At 50.3% G+C, this 23,668-nt stretch overlaps 1 protein-coding gene across 5 annotated transcripts in view; it reads left to right on the forward strand.

Annotated features, from left to right (window-relative positions):
- Positions 1 to 3,642: 3,642 nt before the first annotated feature.
- Positions 3,643 to 23,668, forward strand: part of MICAL2 (microtubule associated monooxygenase, calponin and LIM domain containing 2) — a 226,922-nt gene continuing 206,896 nt past the window's right edge. For 4 of the 5 annotated variants that reach the window (XM_060103822.1, XM_060103819.1, XM_060103818.1 and 1 more), the window contains exon 1: positions 3,643 to 3,810. The gene's annotated coding sequence lies outside the window, so the exon portion shown is untranslated. The remainder of the gene's footprint in view (positions 3,811 to 23,668) is intronic. The other variant, XM_060103821.1, reaches the window with a different exon arrangement.

The following is a 23,668-nucleotide window of genomic DNA, read 5'->3' on the forward strand; positions in this document are numbered from 1 at the left end:
GCCTCATCTCTCCAGCACTGACCTTCCCATCATTGCAGCCAAATACACATATTCCCCAAAGTGCTGCAGTGGCTCTGAGGGCATTATTGATTTTGACATGTGCCAGTTTTTCTCCAAACTGTCTCTGGAAAGCGCACTGAATGTGTGGTAGGCTTGATGAGTTCCTAGAGACCTTGAAAACTTTTATATGTCTTATCCATGAAAAATAGTGCATTTTGAGGCCTATCGGGATGATAAGGGGCTGGAACAAGGCCCCAGTGACCTTGCTTCTTGCACACTCCTGAGCCTGTTTGAGGAAGGTAGAAATGTTTCCACTTCCCTAGAAAACCTTTCTCCAAAGATAGCTCCCAAGGTGGGCTGGGGCCAATCAGCCTTTTCTCATCATCTAACGAGGTCACCAGACTGTATAGATATCGGTCTTCCTCTTCCTTCTGAAAGACCGAAGCCCTTTGATAGCAGCTTGGGGAGAAAGCTGGTGAGACCACACTCACTGTTTTACCCCTTTCTGGAACATATGCATGTTAGGAAGGGGTCTGAGGGCACAGATCCTTTTTCATTTGGAGGAGGAAGCACAGGTGGTCACTCCTTCCCCTGCCATTCCAACGCTGTGAGACACACTTGGACTTCTCTGCAGGAAATCTCTGCATTGGGAATCCACTTAGTTCAACTCTGACCTTTCTTCAAGCCAACTGCTCGGCTGGAAATAAAAAGAAGCCAGGCCTGACACACCACCCCTCCAGCCCCTGCAGGGTGCATCAGGTGGATAAACAATGATGATGGAGATCACCAGCTGGAGTTCTTTCCGGGGAGGCATGCGTGGTGCTGCTGAGACCCATTGCTTCCAGTCTGCGATGTAGATATTTTTAGGGATGAATCTGGGCCTTCCTTTTCTCCCTCCCTCTGATGCTAATGTGGCCATCTGCATCTCCCAGACAACCTTCACAAGCACACATTCGCCATCCCAGAAGAGTGGGCTGGGAAGAGATTGTTATTAAATATAGAATACTGAGCCACGGCGCAAGGAGGTTGAGTTTGCCTGGCGTGCTGAGAGCGAAGCAGAGGCGTCGGAGACCTGGAACCCACTTCCATGTTCTGTGACTCTCGTGGTGCCTTCCCTTCCCCATTAATTTTTAAATTTCTTTAATCTGTTCAGTGAAGGGCTTAGATAATATTTCTTTTAAGTCCACTCTAACATTGCACGATCTTTTCTTTGAAGATCTTAGTTGTATAAACTCCCAGACACAGTCAGGGTCCGGCAGGATAGCGCATGGCTACTGCTTTGTCCAGAGAAGGGACAACTGTGATCTTCTGTCTCCACTCCTGTCCACCCCCCACCCCAGGGAGGTGGTCAGCAAGGATGGCTTGTATGTGGTGGCAAGGGACTCTGACCACTGATTCAAGAGGTCTCAAGGCTTATCTCCCTTCCTGCAATCAGCCTCCATCAGCCCCCAGCTTGCCCTACATCCAAGGAAAATTCACTCTTCAGCCCTCAGACCCAAGATTCTTTTCCACCTGAGCCCCCCAAGTTAAAAAGGTTGGGAAGAGAGGAGGCAGAGGTCCCAGGAACACACTGATAAATTTTAGTTTTTGAGCTAATAGAATGTCTATGCTGAGCAGTAGTATCTCACTGTGGTGGGCCCACAGTGTTCCTGAAGTAGTGTTAAATTTGTTTAATTTGGAGAATACATGCTATAGATAAGGTGATGGGAATGATAAAAAATGTAAGTGATAAAGAATACAGCTCCTATAGCACTGTGTACTTCTGATTATTTATCAGCTGAATAAGCTGCATGAATGCAAGAACCATATCTAGCTCACAGTAGCATCTGTGAGATGAATGAATGGTTCTGTCTCCATCTCCATCCCTAGCATGGGTGTCTCAGGCCCAGGCCAGAAGCAAGAGGTCTGTGTCCAGTGAGGATTTGGGCTGGGGGCAGAGGTAATGCTGTTTCCTCTATCAGTCACTCTGTAAATAAGGCAGGGCCATGCTGACCTCATCTCCTGTCCCCAACAGTGCCCAGGCCTGACCTCAACAGAACGTTTGGATGGACTGGGGGCAGGTCAGTCCCCAGAGCAGTTCCTTCAGGGATAGGCCTGGCCTGTCCAGCACTCCAGAAGTACGGGTAGGATGGCAGAGGCCGCATTGCATAGTGGTTAGGCATGCAGATTCTGGAATCCAGAATCAATCTAGGCTCTGAAACTTATTAACCATGTGACCTTGATAAGCTATGTTACCTCTTTGAGGCTCAGTTTTCCCATCTGCAAAAGGGAATGATAATAAAAATGCATACCATGCAGAGCCACTATCACCATACCATTCCATTCATTATCTCAGAATTAAATGAGATAATGTGTGTAGAGGATACCTCGTCAACTGGCATCACAGGCAGAGTTCCATCAGAGTGGAGAGCTGCCCCTCTGAGAATCAGTGCTGACTCAGTCTTGCAAACTGAACAGGGACGGCTTTTGCTGAAAGTTCATGTTCAGGAAGTCAACTGAACTCTGAAGATGCTAAGAGAGCAACCAAGGAGGACAATCTCTGGGAAAACCCAAAAGGCCTCACGTAGGATCACATGGTAAGGAGTATGGAAAAAAAAATAAGCCCCAGGTTTGATGGGGGCAAACTGCTCTATTTGTACTTGCCTGGCAAGGGAATGTAGTTTCTCCAGAGGGTGGTCTGATGCTGTGGAAATTCCAGCAGCCTGGAGCCACAATACTGTTTTCTCACTGCCCAAGCCTGCCTGTTCTCCTCCCGCTGGGTCAGCTCTGTTGCAAGAACATTTATATTGGGCCAAGCCCGTGTTAGGCCCCTGGGCCCCAGAGGTGAGAAAGACACAGCCCCTGCCGGTGGGATTCCTGTTTCATGATCACTGCTACCAGAGCAGTCTACCCAAGGTGTTTGTAGAATTTGCAGTTCACAAAGCGGCTTCACACCCCTCATGCTGTTCACACTGTGAACGGTGCTCTCTGGAGCTGTGGGCAACCAGTGAGGGTGGGCAGAGCAGAGATTAAGGTAGCCATTTGACAGCCAAGAAAAGAGGGTGCTTGGGTGATGTGACGAAGGTAACAGGTGGTCTGCACCACTGTCCCTCTTCCCACGAGTTTTATTCTAGGCAAGGCCAGTCCAGGTGAGGGGAAGGGACTATCCTCTAGCAGGGCTTTGCTGAAGCCCAGGGTGGTCAAGGAGCAAAGCAAGAAGGGAGGTCCACAGCCGGTAAGGGAAGTGCTATGCTGCTCCCCCAAGTCCAAAAGGGGACGCTGAGGCTTGCTTTCCAGCTGTCTAGGCCAAGGAGCGTGAAGTCCAGCCCTCGCCTCCCTACCTTGACATTTGGATACCAGCACCGGGGTTTTCATCTAGCAGCAACACCAAGCCTCGCCCCCATCGGCCCTCTGCTGGTCTCAGACCTGCACTGGTCTGGGTAGGAGCGCAGGGCTGCTCCCTAACCCTCGGGCTGGGCTGCATCCCACGTGCGCCCGCTGCAGCCGCGGTGACAGCTGGCCCCCAAGGGGCGGGGCGGGCGAGGAGCGTGGGTGGCTCCGCGCCGCGCTTCCATTGGCTATGAGCCTCAGGCTGGGGGCGGGGCTGCGCCCCCCGGTTGACCTGTCATTGGCCGCGCCGCCGATGGGGGTGGCTCCCCGTCCCCTTGGCGGCGCGGCGCAGAACCGCAGGCGCTCGCCCGGCTAAGCCTGCGCGGGGCCGCCTAGGTAGCTCCCAGCTTCGCAGGCGGCCTCCGGGTGCAGACCGCTGCGCACACGGCCCTAGGCAAAGACAAGGGCTCACCCGAGGCTCGGCGGCTGGCGCGGCTCTCGGTAAGACTGGGGGGAGGGTAAGGGGAGCGCGGGGCTCTGAGGAGGGCGGGCGGGGACCGTGGTGGCCGAGCCTGGACTCTGTGCCCTGGCCCGCGCCGGAGAGGGTCAGGTGCGCCGCACCATCTCCCGCCTCAGACCCACCTCACGGGGCGCCCAGCGAGCAGGTGGCACTGCCCAGGGAGGCCGGGGTACCCCTATCGCTCTCCGAATCCATTAGAACCCAGTACCACGAACTACCTCTTACTCCGCCCCCCAACACCCAAATTCTTCAATTCTAAGCCTAGAAAATACCCAAACGTCGACATGAAGTGGGCGCGACGCGCCATCAGTACCGCCTGCCGCCGGGGCAGAAGAACATCCCTAAACTTATCTTCCCACGATTTGGGCTCCTCGCCGGTCACGTTCTTTCCCGGCTTTTCACTGGGCGCCCCCCCGCCCGCCTACCAACCCCCGCCCGGTTCCCCTCCCTCCTTAACAACAGGAAGTTAAGTTGGGCCAGATGTCAGTGGCCTGGCCGCCTGCGGGCGCGGACTGGGTCTGGGACGGTGGCGGTGGCCCGAGGGGACGTGGCGCTGTCCTTTCTGAGCCTCGCGCCTCCAGCAGCCTGCACTCTCCCCAGGCCCGGGAGCACCCCTGTTGGGGCGTCCCAGGCTCCCGCCTTGCCTTTGCCGACTGGCCCTGGGTAGAAGCGCCGCTGACTTGGCTTCCAGGCCGGGGCAGGTGGGGTTAACTTTATCCTAGACCAGCCTCTCGGCAGAACTGGGAATGGCCTTTACTGGATGAGGAGGAGGCTGTTGGAACCAGAGTAAACTTGTGTCTCTTTCCGTATTGTTTTATTCTAAAGCCTGGGTTCTTAAAGCCCAAAGAGCTTTTATCTAGAGGCGCGTCGGGCCCTGCTGGGACCTTAAGCAGTGTGGGAGCCTCTTGCTGTTAGTCTTGTCTGCTCACTACAGTCCTCAGTGGTTTCGGTGAAGGTTGAAGCCACTAACCAACCCCCTTCTGGGCAGGCCCCGTAGGAAAAAAGGCCAGCAGCCCGTTGGCTCTCAATTTGCTTGCCTGGGTGCTCTGGCACCGGGGTCCCCTGGGCCCTCAGGCCAGCTCTGTTCCGTCCCTTTTTCCAGGGGAAGTGGATCCAAGGCGGGGGTGGGTGGGCCTCAGTTCTCCAGGGCAGTCCCACCTGATGTTCTGGAAGCTCTTATTGCAGTAAGAACGGGCCTTCAGGCAGAGTGAAGACAGGTTTATTAAGTGCCTACTGAGGGACAGGTCCTGCCCTGTGGCACTTTTTGAGAATTTCACAGTAACTCTCAAAAAACTCTGAGAGTTATGCCCTCCTCATTTTAGAGATGGGGAAACAGACTCAGGTAGGGTAAGTGCCCAAGGTCACATAGAAAGCGGCTGAGCCGGGATTTGAACCAGGCTCTGCCAGAGCTCAGTCCAGTGCCCTTCCTGCTGCCCCATGGCTGTGGAGAGTGGTGTGCTGTGTTGCAGGCTCCTGGCCTCCGAAAAGATTCCATCCAAAGATCCTGTGGCTGCTTCTTTAGCAACACACTTGAACTGACCCAGGTTAGCCCAGGTTGTTCAACCTACAGACCCCTTGCCCACCCTGTCCTCCATCAGGGGTGATGGCGGTGTTGGTCTTGCTGTGATGGGGAAGGACTGACTGTTGGTGTTTGGGTGCTATTTGAGGGGGAAGTCTGCCTCTGCCATTGACTTGGCCCTGCACCTGAGAGTTGGCTTCTGGGATGGTTTAGAAAGACTGTTATATGTGTCGTGTTTTTTTGTTTAATATTTATTTTATTTATCTGGCTGTGCCAGGTCTTAGTTGTGGCACACAGGATCTTCGTCGCGGCATGCGGGATCTAGTTCCCTGACCCGGGCCCCCTGCATTGGGAGCGCAGAGTTTTAGCCACTGGACCATCAGGGAAGTCCCAGGAGGACTGTTACTTGAAATAACCTCTACCTTAGGACCAATTCTAGTTTTATTTTGTGTTTTGGGGGAAGGGCAGCTGTTGAGGTATACTAATTGTGATTTAAGGTGATTGAAATCCATAGTTCGAGCTTATGTTTATAAAAAATGAAATCACTGCCTCCTTCCTTCTTCAGGCCCAGGGCTGCCTTTCTGCTTATCCTTCTCTTCTGAAAGAAAATGGTGATTAGCCTACTACCAACCAGTTACACTTTAGTATAAATCAGCTTAAGGACTAAGGCTGGTTGTAGCTTGGTCATTGGAGGCCTATTCCCAGGAACTGTAAGGAGCAGCGGAGCACTGAGTAATCCCTCTCTACCTGTGATTGGGATGTGTCTCTATTCTCTCCTCCCATGTCCATACCCCCATCTGGGTGTGCCTCCCAGTCATGGGCCTGTTCCTTTCACTCTCTACTAAGTGGGACAGGGCGGGGGGGCAGAGGTCCCGCCTTCTTGGGGGAGAGCCTTGACCCTGGTGGGAGGGCTGGGGTATGGGTGCAAGATTTGGGCTGAACATTGCCAATCTTTGAGGCCCTCCCAGGGCTAGAGGGTCTCTGTTGCTTAAAGAGCCAAGAAAGGAAACACTGTACATCATGCTGGGGTTTTTCATTCTTTGTATCACTTGATCCCCACTTTAGCCCTCTGAAGAAGTAGGTGGGATTGTTCCCATTTTACAGATGAGGAAACTGAGGCTCAGGAACTTTCCCCCAGTCACACAGCTAGTGAGTGACCAAGCTAGGGGTCTGGCTTCTTTCTGCATGAGTGAGGTCTGTGTGGTGAATTAAACACTAAGGGAAACAGGAAAAAAACGTGTGGCCATCCTCTGAACTCTGGAGGCTTGGTGTGTGCAGCTGCCTGCTGTGCTTATGATTCCGCATCTTATATTGTAATTATTTGTGAACATGGCTTCCTACCCCACTATGAAATGGTATTTAAAACACTGATAAACTTGGCAGATTTATTTTCTGGTTCTCACAAATCCTCCTTGCTCTTTGCTCTATATCCCCTTTGCCTTTTATTTTATTTTATTTTTTTAAAGATTTGATTTAATTTTTATTTTTTTGGCTGCGTTCGGTATTTGTTGCTGCTTGTGGGCTTTCTCTAGTTGCGGCGAGAGGGGGCTACTCTTGCAGTGGCTTCTCTTGTTGTGGAGCACAGGCTCTAGGCGCGCGGGCTTCAGTAATTGTGGCGCGCAGGCTCTAGAGCCCAGGCTCAGTAGTTGTGGCATATGGGCTTCGTTGCTCCGTGGCACGTGGGATCTTTCCGGACCAGGGATCGAACCTGTGTGCCCTGCATTGGCAGGCAGGTTCTTATCCATTGCACCACAAGGGAGGTCCCCTTTTGCCTTTTATACCAGTCTTCATTAGGATATCTCCCATGATGTGTTGCAGTCCTCTGTTTAAAAATATCATGAACATTTTCAGGGAATTCCCTGGTGGTCCAGTTAGGACTCAGTGCTTTCACTGCGAGGGCCTGGGTTCGATCCCTGATTGGGGAACCAAGATTCTGCAAGCCGCACAGCCAAAAAAAAAAGAGAACATTTTCAAACACAAAAATAGAAAGAATAGTATAATGAGCCCCAAATACTCATTATCCAGCTTCAACAACCAAGATCATGCCAGGCTGGCTTCATCTCTCTCTCTCTCTCTTTTCCTTCCCTTCTATTTTTTATTCCTGAAATATTTAAAAGGAAATCTCTGATATCATGTCATTTTGCCCCTATATAATCCAGCATATATCTATTTTGAAAAGAATGTTCTTTCATGACCAGATGGCTGTTACTGCATGTAGCAGAATTAACAGTAATTCTTTGGTCGCATCTGTGCATATTCAGATTTCCTTCATTGTCTCAGAAGTGACCTTCATCACTGGTTTGTTTAAATCAGGATCCAGACCAAGTCTGTATGCTGCATTTGGTTGGTAGTCCTTTTAAGCCTACTTTAATCTGGAGCACCACCCCCTCTGCCCCACTCCCACTTTTAACCAGCTGTTACCCTCCGTTTTAAATCTCCCACTGGACAGCGAACGCTTTGATGCTGGAGTCTACTTCTGTGCTCTGTTGGGGATCCCCAGTGCCGTGCCTGGGACAGGGCAGAGGCGTGGTGAGCGTCTGCCCAGTGGTGTTGTAGCCACTCGGGAAATGCATTTTGAATGAATTAACCCAGTGGTAGGTTTCTGTGACTGCCCATGGCTGTGTTTAGATAAGAGGTTTTAAAAAAAAAGATGACTTGCTCACGTGTGGACATTTCCTCAGCAAGCGTCAGCCTGTAAACATCCTGAAATAATAGAACTATTTGCCGTGCTCCCTTGCCTGCTCTGGTTTGCGGTGTGGGGAGCCCAGACAGCCGCCGTGGTGCCCTGATCAGCAGCTGGCCTCCCCAGATCACATGTGGGACTGGAGGGGACTGAGGTCATTTCTGCTCGAGCTCTGAATCCTGACCTATTCAGCTGCAGGGATTACCACGTTAAGAGCCAGGCACTTGGCTTTGCTGCCCAGAGAATGCCGCCCGCCTCTCTCTGGGCAGTGCAAGATTCTGCCTTGTACCTTCAGGAGCCTTCTCTATCTGGCCTCACACCTGGGCGAGGTGTGGGTTTTTCTCAAATTATTATCCATCTGCAACTGGCAGGTTGTGACAGAAAACGAACACTTATGACCTTTCACTGGTCTGAATTTATGGTGAAGATATAGTATCACCATTGGCACCTTTGTGGGTGTCCTAATAAAGGAGACCAGAGGCTCAGGAGGGAAGGAAAAGGTGTGCTTGCTCCCCTGGATAACAGGCTTCACATCTAGCTTCCTTGTCAGATCTCCCCAAGGTGCTAGGCACTCTTTTTTGTTTGTTTGTTTTTGGCCACACCTCATGGTGTGTGGGATCTTAGTTCCCAGACCAGGGATCGAACCTGCGCCCCCTGCATTGGAAGGCAGTCTTAACCACTGGACCACTGGGGAAGTCCCTGTGCTAAGCACTCTGATAGCCATCTTCTGACCCACCCACAAAAGACCTTTCTCTGCACACAGGCCCCAAATTAAGAGACTTTTTTCTTTTCCTCCTCCTCTTTCTTCTTAAACATAAACAGTCTTTTCCACTAGGCATTAAGTATAAGAAAATGTTGTCTTTCTCTCTGCATGGCAGGGATAAAGTTAATTTTTTCCTTTATCTTTTATTTCTCAGTATTTTTCTAAAATTTTTATAATAAAATATTTTATTTTTCTAATGGAAAATCCAAATATTTGGGGTTTTTTTCCTCTTAAAAAAGAGAGCTTCCTTCAACCAATTTGGATGGGTAGACAAAATTATACATGCATTTGGTACAGTTTTATGTGTGGATAGGTCACAGAGCCATTGGGATTTTGATATTTGCTTATTTTATGACATTATTTTAAAGAACATACCTGTACTTTAAAAAAATTTTTTTTTTAATTTTTTGGCCATGAGGTGCAGCTTGCAGGATCTTAGTTCCCTGACCAGGGATCAAACTCTGGCCCCCGTAGTGAAAACACAGAGTCCTAACCTCTGGACCACCAGGGAATTCCCATACCTGTACTTTTTAAAAGTTAGAAAGCAAAGAAAGCTGGAGCTTAGGAGATGGGAAGCTATGAAATCCGTGTAGCCTCACCCTCCCTCCCAGTCTACCACTTCCGTTTCATTCCTGAGAATTTCATTTTGGTTTCCCCAGAATGATATCATTCTAATGTTAGGCTCTTGATTTTGATTTTTTGTTCAGAGAGTTTGCGATATCAGAGGAAGACAGAATAATATAGTGGGTTAAGAAAAAGCAGGCAGGGCAAAGCTGCAGGCTCAGACGGCCTGTCTTCTCCTCTTGGGAAAGTGCCTGATGGCCAAACACCCCACTGACCTCACTTTGGGGGGCCCTGACCCCTCCCTCCACCATTTTCTGTTTTCCTCCCTGCCACCTCCTGAGAGGTAGAAAGCATGGCTGGTCTGCGCTGATAAGGCTCCTCCTTTCTCAAGCCCTGATCATCTGGTCTCAGAACTCAGAGTTGGTGGGGGGGATGGGGACGTGGGCCCTCTGGTCACAAACAAACCTTCATCGCAGGGTTAGGTCACAGTGGAGTCTGATTTTTGCGATGCTTCTCCTCGCTGTTAGCTGTTGAGGAAGTGTCCATCCCTGTGTCCCAGATGAAGAGCCATTTGTGAGTACCAGGTATGGTATCGTTTCTCAAATGCAATTGCTCTGTACCCATCCATGCATCTAAATATTACTACAGTTCCTCCCAGGAAAGCCTGTCTGTCTCCCACGTGGCCGGCAGTGAGTGGTGTGTGTGGGGTGGTGCCGATGTTCTTAGGGTTGGGATTTTTAGTGTGTTCCGTACTTGCACTGGTGTTTCTCTCCCCTGAGGGTCAGGGTAATCTCCCTGCCCGTCCCCACCCTCACCCGCCTTCTCCCATTGGTGTTCAGAGACCTTGCCACTCTTGTATTCCTTTCAAGGCTCGGTCAGCTTTCTTCCTGGGGAATACAGAGATCAAGGCAGGCCTGAGAACAGGGACTTGTTTCCTGCTGGTTTGGGACTCAGGTTTTCCCCTTCCCTTGCAGCGGAGGATGTCCAGTGCCCATGTCCTTTCTGCTGGCAGCAAGACAGAATGGCAGGGAGTCGGCCGGTGGCCCCTGGTCCCTGAGCTGCCACAACAGCAGGTTTTTGGGATGTTCGCAGGCCCGAACTCCTGACACACCCAGTGCAGAAGCCCAGCCAGGCCAGAGATGGGAGCGGGAGTCTAAGAACATTTTGTCCTGCACCGCAGTGTCAATGTGTTAAGATGCGGAAACTGCTTCTTGGCTCTGGTGACTCTGAATGGCTGGACTTGGCTACTGATCTGAGTACTGACTGAATCTGGTGAAGATTTGCAGGATCTGAGGGTTTAACTTGTGCCAGGGCCAGGAGAATGAGGTGGAGGAGAGGATGAAGAAGTGCCTGGGAAAAAGTCACTTGGACTTTTTGATCACCAAGGAAAGCTGTTCCTTGGAGGAGGGTGGGTCCAGGGTCTGCTGGGGGCCTGGCAGAGCTGCTGACCCCTTTGTTGGACAGCTTCATCCTGGGGGAGCAGCATGGGGGGTCAAGGTGCAGCATGTGGAGTATGTGGAGTTCATAGCTGCTATAAAGTTGGGGTGCTGATGGCTCCGCGTGTCAGGACAGCTGGGCTTTTGCTCAGCTTGATACAAAGGTGGTGGCAGTCAGGAGCTCCCTACTTGGAGGGGTGAGAAATCCAATAGCCGAAGGGACAGAATAGAGGAATAAGCAGGGGAATGGGGGAGGCCTGTCTCCACAGCCTCAAAGAGAGGATTCAGTCAATCTCTTTCCTCAGGGAATGTCCTAGGGGGCTTGTGCCACTGATTTCGGCCTTGGGGGCCATGGGGTTCATGCTCAGAGAGCTTCTTGCCATCTGCCTGGGGTTGCAGCATGTTCCTGTTGTGAGGGAAGGAGGAGGCTCTGGATGACACCTCGGCTTCTTCTGGATTCCAGGCTTGCTGCGACCAGGGGACCCAGGACTTCCTGCTTGGTCCAGGTCGCTTTCACCAGCTTGGATGTGTCTGTTACCTTGTACCTGACATCTTGGACTCTCTTAAAAAGGACTTAACCCTTCCTCACACCACGTGCATGGATCATGGCACTCACCCTCATACACACACATGTGCAGATGCTGGTACTCACCGCCCCCCACCCACACACGTGTGGATGCGTGGCACTCACCCCCCCAACATGCACAGATGATGGTATTCACCCCCATATATACATGGGTACAGGGGAACATATTCATTCAATCCAGAGAGAATTCAGTGAAAAGCAAGTCTCTCTTCTTCCCGTCCTCCAGTCCTCAGTTCTCTTCTTCAGTGGCATCTGCTGTCCCCAGTCTCCTGTGGCTCCTTCCAGACAGAGTCTAGGCATATGTTTGTGCCTGTTTCCCCCTTTGTTCATCTTCAGGCCTGCTGGGAAGCCACCAGGATGTGAAGCGATAGGACCCACAGGGCTGCCGAGACTCAGCAGTTATCTGAATTAGGCACGCATGGCTTAACTCCTGCCCCTCTGCTTTGCTGCCTCTCCCCTTTAGGACTCTCCTTGTGTTAGATTTGTGGGTGTAGAGAGTCTGGGCACTGTGAATAAACCTCAGGGGCATGTTCTAGGTGAAGGTGATATAGGCAAAGACAAACAAATGTGCTAAGACAGAGCCTGGGTTTAAATCCTAGGCATGTGGCCTTGGGCGTCAATGAACCCTAGTATTTTTGTCTGTAAAAAGGTGGTAATCACACCAGTCTCGGGGAATTGATGTAGAGGTAAAATTAAAATATTTGTGAAGTGCCCCGCTTAGGTAGGCACTCAAAAATGTCAGTTTTTTTTTTTTTTCAATTTTAAGGAGTGACCTATTTTCAGAATGAATGACACTGGCATGGAATCCTCTGGAAATTTTCTTGGTAGATCCCTGAGCTTTTATTTCCCTGCAGAAGGCAGCCAGTTCTCCATTTTCTGCCAAGTTGGGCTCTCCTGCACCACCTCTTCCTGGGGCATCCTCCTCAGCCTCTGAACACCACCTCCTTCTCTGTACCTCCATCCCCTAAGCCCTCCCCTGCCCTTGGTGAACAGGATGCTGTGGGTACCTGGAGAGAGCTCTGGGCTGTTTATGACCGCTCTCTGGGGTGTTTATGCTGTAATCTCTTCAGAAGCTCCAGCAGATGTCTGTTTATTGCTGAAACTTCATCTTTATCTTCAGCATGAGAGAAGAGAGGCTATTTTTAAAGATCTTTAAGTGACAGGGCTGCACACCCCGGCCTAGATTGCCTCCAAGTTTCATTCTTCATCACGCTTACTCTCTACCCGTTTTGAAACCCTTCAGATCCCCGCTGAGAGACCTTATATGTCCTGATTTTAGGGCAGCACTTAAATTTGGCAGGCAGTTGTAATCTCTTAAAAAGGTAGGTCAGGGAAGCAAAGGCAATCAGCCAACTGTCATTTTCCGGGCTGGGACAAATTGGGTAAGTGAGAGGAGCATTTCTGTGTCCACAGAAACCAACATCTGCCCCTTCCTTTCAGCTGTGCTGGGAGAGGCCTGCCCCCTGCATGCTGCCTGCTGAGTGGCTGGGAGATCTTTAGGCTTAGTTTTCCCTTTGGACTCAGGTGGGGCTCAAGGTAAGGAGCGAGTGGAAGTAGGGTCGTTTCAAATGATACCTCCCAGGAGGGAGGAAGAGGCAGAGGCCGTGAGTCGCCGAGCCTTGGGATGTCAGATTGGAAGGGCCCTTTGGGATCATCTAATTCTCACTCCTGCCTCCTTGTTTTTTACCTGTGGGGAAACTGAGGCTCAGAGGTTTCTTGATACTGAGCGGAGGCCAAGAGGTGTGGTTCCTGGCTCAAGGGCACCTAACCAGGTCAGAGTCAAGTCTGTTCTCCATCCTCCATTTCTGGCAGTCTGTGAGCCCGTGACCAGCCTCGGGCAGCCTTACTTGCCGGTGGCCTTTCCTTTTGTATCACCAAGTGACACCCCGCTTTCTAGCAGCTCTCCCATGCTTTGAATTTAGGATATATACCCTGGTAACACTGGCTTGCACAATGGTTTGGTGCAAGATCTTTTCTTATCAAAAATACCTCCCCCAGAGCTCTGGGGCCTATAATTCCCACCTTTGTCTTCAGCCCTTGTCTCCAGAGGACCTTTGTTAAAAATATAGAATTTAATTGGAAGGGATACCATGTTGATTAGTTTATCTCCAATTAGCTGTCCTCTGAAAGCTAAACCTTGATAGAATGGGGGATGAGTCAGCTGGAAGTAGGTGGAGGAGGGAACCAGAAAGGACTGTAAATAGGGTGCTGTCAGGGCCAGCATGGAGCACTGTGACCTAGGCTCCTTAGCTCACAGCTGCTGTGCCGGGGGTGCTGTGCTGAATGACAGGAGCAGAGCCTTCATCTAACTCATGGAGAGAGGTACCTTAGATAAGTTCATTCATGCCCACACCTCAAGATAAGAGTTTGGAATGTGCTTTAGACAGTCGCACAGTGTGGGGGAGTCAGAGGAGACTTCCTGGAGGAGGTGGCACTTGGTCCCTGAGATGGGCCTTGGAAGATAGGATTTCCATAGGCAGAGGTGGGGAGAGGTAGAGCACAAAGAGATGTAGAAACATGAGGGTATGTTCAGGGTGTCACGTGGTGGAAACCTGGGGGCTGCCTGGGGGAACTGTGGAAGCCGAGGCTGGAATCAGGCTAGCCCTGAGTGCTGGGGAAGGGGTGGGTATGGCCCTAATCCTGCAGGTAGTGACGGCCATTGGAGAGGGATGGTCAGAGCGTTCCTTCAGGCAGATCAGACTGTGCAGGGTAAGCTTGTGTGGGAGTCGGGGGCGGGGGATCTGTTAGGAGGCCTGCACTGCCCTCCGTGCGTTGGACGGGTAAACTGACCAGACTGCAGCTGTCGGTCTGGACCAAGGAGTGCCCCGGGGGGTGGGGAACAGGGAGGTCGGGGGCACTTAAGGCTGGGCTCCAATAAGGCCTTGTCTGTGCTTTTGCCCCACCTCCTTCCCTGTGAAGGGTGTCAGCTTGGGCAGCCCCTATCTTTCAGTTGATCAGGAGGGCAGCCCATTTGGAACCCCTCAGGTAGGGTCTTAGAATATGGGACATCTGTCACTTTCTGTGCCACCAAGTGCGCCTGTCCTGCGCTTTGGCATCTCTGTCTTCTGCAGAAAAATGGTAACTGCCCCTGCTTTTCACCACCTCACTACAGGAGGTCATTCCCCTCCCTTGAGGTCAGCCTGAGGGGGATGGATTTGGGGGTCGTGGGTGCTGAGCCCCTGGCAGTGGGTACCCGTAGATCAGGAGCAGGCGTTACGTGCCTGCACATGGCTGAGGCAGCAAAGCGCGGCTCGGGCAGGGACCTTGGTGAGCCCCTCCTCCTTCGTTAGAATTGTTTCTGCAGGCGTCACCCGCTCACAGGGCATTGTGGGCCATCATCGGAAATGACCGATTCTCCCCCTTCTGTGATCTCATAAGCACCTGAGTATCCCCTTCAGGTGGGTGCTGCCCTTGGTATCTGGTGCCCACTTTGACCTCCCCAGTGAAGCAGGAAGCCTGGGTGGCCTGGGGCTGGACTGGATGTCTCCAGGCGGCTGGAACACATTGTGGGGGCAGTTGGCTGACTCCCCAGCCTTTCCCCAGCCCTCTGGACATCCTGGCCCTGGGAGGGGACAAAAGCTGAGCTCAGCTTCTGCCTACTCCAGTGTTAACCTGGCAGGTGGGAGGCACGGCAACCTGGTGTGCTTTGACATTTGAGCAGGGCAGCTGGCACCTGTTCTCTGCCATAAACGTCTCAGCAACACCCTTGCTTTATCTGGTGGAATAAATTGCTTCTGCAGGGAGCAAATGGCATGAGCTTCATGCCCATGGGAGCTATTGATAGGGGGTGGGACACTAAAACGGCTTTCCTCTTTCTTTCTTCTCCTAGCATCTGTGCTACCAATGTGAGACCACGTTGGTCCATTCATTGATTGCTCAGTTGAGCGCTCAATTCATTCATTTTGCCAATCAAGACTTCTGGACGACCCTCTGTTTGAAGCAGGTTGTCACAGACCGACCATGGCTTTGAGTGGCAGTAACACCTTGGGCAAGCCACTGAATTTCTCTGAGCATCAGGTTTCTCTTCTGTAAGATGGGGGTGATAGCGCTTGCCTCACAGGGGCCTGTGAGGATTAACTGGGGCAGTGTGTGTAGCACACCTGTCACGTGCCTGGCCCATAGCAGGCCTGTAGGTGGTCCCCAGCTAGCCCACAGGAGTCTGAGAGCACAGGTGTGGGCGGCATTCCTCTTTGCCTCCGGTCTCCCATTCAGTACTGTTCCCTAAATGGCTCTTATCCTTAAGTGGTGGCTTTTTGAGAGAATAACTCCGTCTAAGCACATAGGTGGGTAACGAAGAAAGATGGGCCACCTTTCTCTCTGCGGTGAGGTTTTCTCAATCAGACCTTGGGATCACAGGGCTGCCACATGGGTGCTTGATTTCCCCACCGTGTTCCAGCCTGGGCTTCGCATCCGAGGCGACCCATTCCATCTTTGGACGGCTCCTCCTGTCACTTCCCTGCTGGCTCCCTACAGCTTCTGGCATTTGGTTCTCGTTCTTCCTCCTTGAAGCCATAGAGAAGGAAAGTCTGGTCTTTCCTCCATGTGACAGCTCTTCAGATACTGTTGTTTTTTTTTTTAAGTCAAATTCCTGATACCATGGATTGTAAGATATACCATTATTTTATGAACCTTCAAGAAAGAAAAACTGCTTCCAGTTAAACTGTGGAACAACACTGTGTTAACACTTAAAATGTTTATATGTACTGAAAGAATTCTCTTAGACTTTAGACATAAGTTTTTCTTCCATATCGTTCCTGCATGTACATCACAAGGAAAATAAATTATTAGCAGCATTTCTAAAACTTATTCACTTTCAGAATCCAAATCTTTCAAATCACTTTTTGACTCAGAGTTATGAATATGTTTGGGTTCTCTTTTTTTTTTTGACATATTATGTTCTGGTAAAGTGGTGATGTATTTCTTAATCTCTGTTGTCTTTGGAATTCTTTTTTTCCAGGACTCACATTTCTTCCTCAAATGGTCCTTAAATGTTCTGGCTCTTGAAATGTTGAGGGTTGCAGTTGTCCAGATGTGTCACCAGGAATAACAGTCAAATTTCCATATGACAGTGACGGTGGGGTGATGACAACTATACCCCAGCTGCATTCTGGCCTAGAGAGTTTGTTAGATGTTAGGGGATCATAAGATAATTCTGCTTTCAGACATTTTATAACTGAAAAAAAATGCACATCTCCTAACTAGTGCAATATGATACTTAGAGACAGCCCTCTTGTCCTCTCTTGAGTCTTCTTCCAGATTTATAACCCATGATGTGGGTTCAGCTGTTTTCCTGTGGTTCTCCTTTGAACAAACTCCATTTTGTCCATATCCTTCTAATACATCGAAGCTACTGCCCAGACCCATCCATCTACCATATTCATGGTGTGGTGTGACCACAGCAGAGGAAGGCAGTTATCACCTCCCTAGTTCAGGCCATTCTACTCCTTTTAATGCAGCCCAAGATTGCAATAGCTTTTCTGGCAGCTACTTCACATTATTGGCTCACTGACATTACTCCTGACCAGATTTTTTTTTTTTTTTTTTCGGCCGTGCCACGCGGCTTGTGGTATCTTAGTTACACAATCTGGAATTGAACCCATACCCCCTGCAATAGAAGCGCAGAGTCCTAACCACTGGACCGCCAGGGAATTCCCCTGACCAGATCTTTTAACATGGCGTGTTGCTAAGTTGCTTCTCCCGTCCTCAGTGTGTGTGGCTTTAGAATTTAAGTGCAGAGCCTCCTATTTTCTTCCCATCTGATTCAGAACAAGCATTTCTGTTAAATTTCAATGGGTTAGATTCGGTGCAACCCTCTGTTACCTTGTGCTCTTTCAGGATCCTGTTTAATTAGTGTGCCTTCCCTAGCATCACCCAAGTCACTGAGAAAATGTTTATCAGGAGAGAGCCCTCTGCCAGAGTCCTCCCCTCGTAACATCTTCTTTCATCGGCTTGCTTGGGGAAGGTAGTCCAAGCTGCTCCTGCTTAAGTCTCTGCCTTTTTGCTCTTCTGACCTCTGACCAGATGCCTTCTTGAGTCTAGTTATGCCAAATCTATTGTAATTCTCCATCAACCATTAAGCATCCTATCACAGAAAGGCATGAATGCTCCTTGACATCATGTGTTCTCAGTTCCCACAGGGCTCTGGGACTGCTCTCAGGTGTCCCCAGGCTGCCCCACACAGATGCAGTTCAGCGGTCTCATCTGCCAGAGTTCCCAGTGTCCTGGGCCGGCCAGGGGGCTTGATGTTATTGAAACTATCTAAATATCCTTTTCTAAAAATCCAAGCTTCCCCCACCCCCCTTCCCAGCCCCCTTTCTCATCTCAGCGTTGGATCTTTATGTGTCAGTCTAAGGATAGCTCTCTTTGACGGAGGCCATCGTGTGTCCAGAGTGGGAGCCGAGGTCCAGTTTCCCAGGGTCCCTTTAAGCCTCTGGACCTCTTGGCTCAAGACGACCCCCACCCCTTCCTGCCATCTAGGCATGTTGTGCCGCCGCAGCTCATCCTGGGCTGGCCTCCTCCGGTTGATGCTCTGAGGGAGGCCCTGCCTCACTGTCTCAGGGGCTTCTTTGGTTATGCATCCGTCTCCCAGTGATGGGACCTGCTCTTTTCAACAACTGACCTTGTCAGGGTTTCCTGTACAACCACGTGGCTCTGTTCTCTGACACTCACATGGCAGCTGTGGTGAGCCCGGCACCATGTGAGGGCTCTGTAAACACTAACTCACTTCCTTCTGGTTCCAGCCCCATGAAGTCGATACTCTCATTGTCCCCACTTACCAATGAGGAAATTAAAGTGCAGAGAGGTTAACTGACTTGCTCCAGATTTCACAGCTAGGAAGGGGAGGGGCGGAATTAGCATCTAGTCAGTTTGCCCCTAAGTCCAGCTCTGAACCATCATGGTGAGCTGCCTGCTTCCTAAAAGGCCCCATTGTCCCTCCTCTTCCTCCTCTCTCTCTCTGTCCCTCTGCCGCCCCACCTCCATCTTCAACTGCACAGCTAGAACTGCATTTCAGAGTGTCTGAATCATTTACTTCCTCAATCTTGGGTCCTAGAGCCCTTCTATTCTTTTGGCAATTTGAAGTCTGTTTCCTTAGTCTCAGGCACCAACTTCCCCTTCTTGGTCCCTCCCAAGTTCCAGAGGAAATGATTGCTTTTCCTCCGCAGTTCCTTCCTGTGTCCCCCTAGTCACTACCCATTCGGTCATTGCCGTGGGAATTAGCTTAATCTCCTTCTTATAGACGCTTCCTCTCTCTTCTGGAAGATGAAGTGCTCGGCGAAGCTGGTCAGAGCTTTTAGCCGGTAGGGCTTTAGTGCCATCAGAGTGGTTGATCCCCTGCCTGCTCCCCGACCTTCAGGGCTCTCCTCCGGCTGACCTGGGATCCGAGTCAGCCACAGACCAGTGATACCCACGGTGACTGGACCATCACACCTCAGTCTCCTCACACGCATGTCCTCCAGAATATTTCTGTCTCTTTGTTTCATGGGCCTTTCACGCAGACCCACCTTTCTTTTTTTTTTGGTAGAGATAATCTGTCTCCCTGTCCTAGTCCAAGTCCATTCCTTTAAAAGATAAAAGCTGGGCACAGAGAAACGTGTATAGTCTGCTGTCCGTAATGGAAAGAAGACATATTTCTATTTGCATGTATGTACATCAACACCTTCACAACACAGTTACTTCATGATTACTTCACGATTACTTCACCTTCACAATTACTTACTCTGTGCCAGAAACTGTTCTAGGTGCTGCAGTTACAGCAGGAAAAAAATAGGGTAAAATCCCTTGCCATGTGGAACTTCTATTCTAGGAGGGAGAGAGAGACAATAAAGACTTAAGTTAGGGCTTCCCTGGTGGCGCAGTGGGTGAGAGTCCGCCTGCCGATGCAGGGGACACGAGTTCGTGCCCCGGTCCGGGAAGATCCCACGTGCCGCGGAGCGGCTGGGCCCGTGAGCCATGGCCGCTGAGCCTGCACGTCCAGAGCCTGTGCTCCGCAACGGGAGAGGCCACAACAGTGAGAGGCCTGTGTACCGCAAAAAAAAAAAAAAAAAAAAAAAGACTTAAGTTAATGTATGAGGCCAGGTGATGAGAGGTGGCTGCAGAGCACTAGAGCAGGGAGGAAGCTAGAGTGTGCTGGGTGCCTGTGGAAGGAAGCAGTCCCGGGGAGGGCTGGAAGTTTAAATAGGGTGGTCAGAAAAGGCCTCACTGACTCGCCCTGTGCTGGGACTTATAAACCAGCAGGTGAGAAGTCTGGGGCTAAAGGGAAAGATGCCAGGCCAGACAGATCCTGTGGGGATCTTGAGTCCTTCATTGATCCTCTTCAACCCATTGGGGTCTTCAGCTCTAGGCAGCAGGGACCCGTAGAGTGTTCTTGAGCAGAGGAGTGCCACATATGGGAAGATGTCCCTAATGGCTTTGTAGAGGATGGGATATAGGGGGCTGAGGCAGAGAAGCTGAGATACCAGGAGAAGATGACCAGGGCCTAACAAAGTCCATTAGTTTGACATTTCCTACCTGGGAGCAGTGGGGCAGAGCTAGGGAGCAAGAACGATGGGACAGGGGTGAGGGTGAGAGCGGAACTGGCAGAAGGGGGATGATGGCAGAGCTTAGGTGGGGAGGGGGGCGACAAGCAATCCCCGAAGTTCTTAGAATGTGGGGCTTAAACATCCTTGCTGTGACTTTTCTTTCATTACTTTAGTATTCTTTCATTATTCTGGGTTTGAATCCTGGCTGAGTGACCTTGGGCAAGTTATTTAACCTCTCTGTGCCTCAAGCTCCATATCTGTAAAATGAGGGCAAAACAGTACTTACCTTATAGGCACATTTTAAAGAGGGTGAAATAGGTTATTGAATGTAGAATGCTTAGAACAGTACCGGGCATATAGTAAGTTTGTATATTATGGTATATCAGCTTGTTTGACAGTCTTGTTTCTCTCTCCCTATATGTGTATGTATGAGTAAAATTAATGTGTTGGACATACTCTTTTTGTTGTCCTAAAGCTACATCAAATTAAGAAAATGATGCTTTTAAGGATTAAATGAAGTAAAGCATGTAATGGGTTTAGCTTAGAGGCAGGTGAATACTAATTAAAAGGACTACTATTACCACCAAATATTATTGTGAAGAAAATAATTTTCCAGTGGAAACCCTTTGTAAAGTCATCTGATTCAACCATAACGTATTAAATTTATGGTGTGCCAGGTGCTGCACTAGACATATTATCTCATTTCATCTTTGCAACGACTGCCTGAGATAAACACTATTAACCACATCTTACTGATGAAGAAGCTGAGGCTCAGAGAGACTAAGATTTGCCTGAGGTCACACAGCAGAGTAAGTGTCGGAGCCGGAATTTGCGAATTCTTTTCCCTCTGATATTGACTACCTTTTTATAATAAGAAGAAATTACCTTATAAGTGATCTGTTATATAAATGTACGTTGACATATAGGTTCTTACATCAGCCTCCCTTGGTATTTGGTGCCCATATGGAGCCTTGTGGGGAGTGCAGAGGTGTGGCCAACTTCCAGGACAGACCCGGGGCAGTGTCAGAGTGGAAACCCTGGCCCAGCTGTCAGAGCTGTCCAGGAGCAGGCGAGGCCATGAGTGAGTCAGTGCCCTCCCTCAGTGATTCATCCCTGCAGGCCTTATCAGAGCCTTTCAGCTGCCTGGAGAGTCTGAGATCTGTCTTGGCTGACCACGCCCCTTGTGTGCTGGAGAAGCAGTGTGATGGCTTCACATTCCAGTTCCACCATTTACCAGCTCTGTGAGGCCAAGAGAGGAGTGAATTTCTCTGTGCCTCAGTTTTGTCATCTGTGAACCCATTCACAGGCTTTTTATGAGAATTAAATGAGATGGGCCATGCAAATACTTAGAACTGCCATACACAGCAAGCACTCACAAAGACTTAATATTATGCTAATAATTCTTATGTTATAATATTATTACAAAAGCCTCCCTGAACTCTGAGGCCAGAATAAAATGTCCTATCCTCTCCACACTCTCCTTCCAATAACACATTTTTATTTTGCCTTATGGTGCAAATGTGGGTGTAGCTTTCCTCTCACCAGACAGTGAGTGCTTGAGACTGGGCAGTAGGTCTCTATCAATGTTTTTGCAGTCCCTGGAGACTTGTGCCTTGTCCTGGAAGGTTTGCTGACTAGGGTGGGTTTCCAGTTTCCCATTTCCCTTGCAGCTGAATATTCTGACCTGAAGCCCCCCACCTCCCAAGACTGTGGGAAATGTCTGCCGTTTCTAAGGGCACTTTACAGTTTGCCAAGTACGTTCACATTCACATTTCACTCAGTCTTCAGAGTCATCCTGTGTGGTCATTGGTTATTATCTCCACTTAATAGGTAAGGAGATTGAGGCTTGGCAGAGTTAAGTAATATGCCCATGACTTGTGGGTGGAAGGTAATGACCCAGGTGCCCATGGCCGTCCCAGGCAACCTCCGTCTGGAGGCTCAGGTTGACCATCCCTGCAAAGCCCTTCATCATTTCCCCTTTGCTCTTCTCCTGAGGAGGGTGGGGAGGAGACCATGTGACCACCAGACTTTTCTGCAGTTCTACTTTTATCCTCTCCCTCCTGCAGGTCCTGTTACTTCCAAAAAAGCACATGATGGTGGGCTTGAGCTGAGCCAATGATCAGAGTTGCTTAAATCATCTCAACCCCATTCTCCCTTCTCCGTGGGTCCAAGGCCTAGGTTGGGCTTGATGGGGAGCTGAGGCAGTGGGAGGGCATTGTAGCTTTTGGCATTTTGGAGCAGACATGCCCGGGGCGGGGGTGGGGGGTCTGGTGGGTGAGGGGGGAACCTGCACTCAGAGTTGGAGGAGGCTGGCATCCCCGGCTTCACCCAGGGGGAAGAGCAGGCACTAGGTTCAGGGCTCAGAACCACATCCAGGGTGTAGGGGGCTGCTGGGGGCCAAAGCAGAGACTGCTGGGGGTGGGGGCACTTCCTCTTCAGGAGACAAACAGGCAAGTGGTCCTTCCAGCTAAGGTGGGACTAGACCCAGGGCTCCAGGATGGACTGTAATCCAGACTTAGCAAACTCTAGTGTTGTTCCTTAAGTGGAAGAATTTTCCACTTGGTTCAGGTTATTGAAAAAGTACCTGCAACGTCCCGGGAATATGAAGTCCAGTGAGACAGGGACTCTGCCATGCGGAGCTTATGCACCACAGCTGCCTTTTGACCTGTGCCCTCCTCTCCCTCCTGGGAACCTTGAATGCCAGGGGGGCAGTGGTGATACTTCAGTGCATATGGCAGTGTTCAGATTCCCAGTGTCCTGGAGCTCGGGCTAGAATCTGGATCTGGCAGGTCAGCGCAGCAGCACAGGCTGGGAGTTGACAAAAACATCTGCTCCTCCAGTTGGGTTCTAAGGCTGCTGTGGGGAGGGAGGGGTTATTGGGCCTTTATAATCATGGGTTTTGATTCCCTCTGTGATTATTGTGTGAACAAAGGAGCAGTCAGAGGAGCATCTCTGGAGTGTCGGTGAGAAAGATTCCGGGTAGAACGGCTACCAAGATAACAGCTCAGGTGCCCATAATCCTTTCTGTCTTCCTCCCGCCTGGCCAATGTCTGCTGCCTCTCTCTGCCTGCCTGCCCGGGTCATCCCTGCCTTCAGCTCTTTGCTCTGTTTTTCCCAGTCTCTAGTGCTTTCCATTTCTCCTTGGCCTGTCTCCATCCTCACCCTCCAAGGCGGAGATTCAGCCCTGCCTACTTCAGAAAGGTTTCTTAAACCCTCTCAGCCAAAACTCCCCCTCTTTTCTCCATATGCCTCCTGGGTGGAGAGCCAGCAGCCCCCAGTTCAGCATTTACATGTTACATAATGTGTTTTGAGCACCTGTCAGACAGCAGGCAGCGGAGCAGAGACTAGGACTTTGAAGTCTGATGGGCCTCGGTGTGTGTTCTAGCGCTGGTTCTTATGAGCTCTGTGGCTTTGGGTAGGTGCTTTGATTTCTGAGTCTCAGTTTCCTCATCTGAACTTGAGGATATGGTGCCTGTTTCACAGGGAAGTTGTAAGTACCTGGTGAAATAATCCACACAAAGCACTTAGCACACAGTTCCTGCCTCATAGTAAATGGCTAACATGTGGCAGCCTTTGTTACTCTTTTACACGTATTATCTTATTTAATCCACACTCTGGTTTTATAAGGTAGACATCATCCCCCCAAGGTCTTAGTACGCACAGTGAGGCTGGCATTCAAGCCCAAGTGCTGGCTGGCCCTGAGGCACTGTTCCTCCTGCTCCTGCCGCTGCTTCCCAAGTTCAGACCCCTAGTCCCTATGCTTTTTGGT

Source organism: Mesoplodon densirostris, chromosome 7 (genome assembly GCF_025265405.1).
Source record: "Mesoplodon densirostris isolate mMesDen1 chromosome 7, mMesDen1 primary haplotype, whole genome shotgun sequence".
NCBI classification, from domain to species: Eukaryota; Metazoa; Chordata; class Mammalia; order Artiodactyla; family Ziphiidae; genus Mesoplodon; species Mesoplodon densirostris.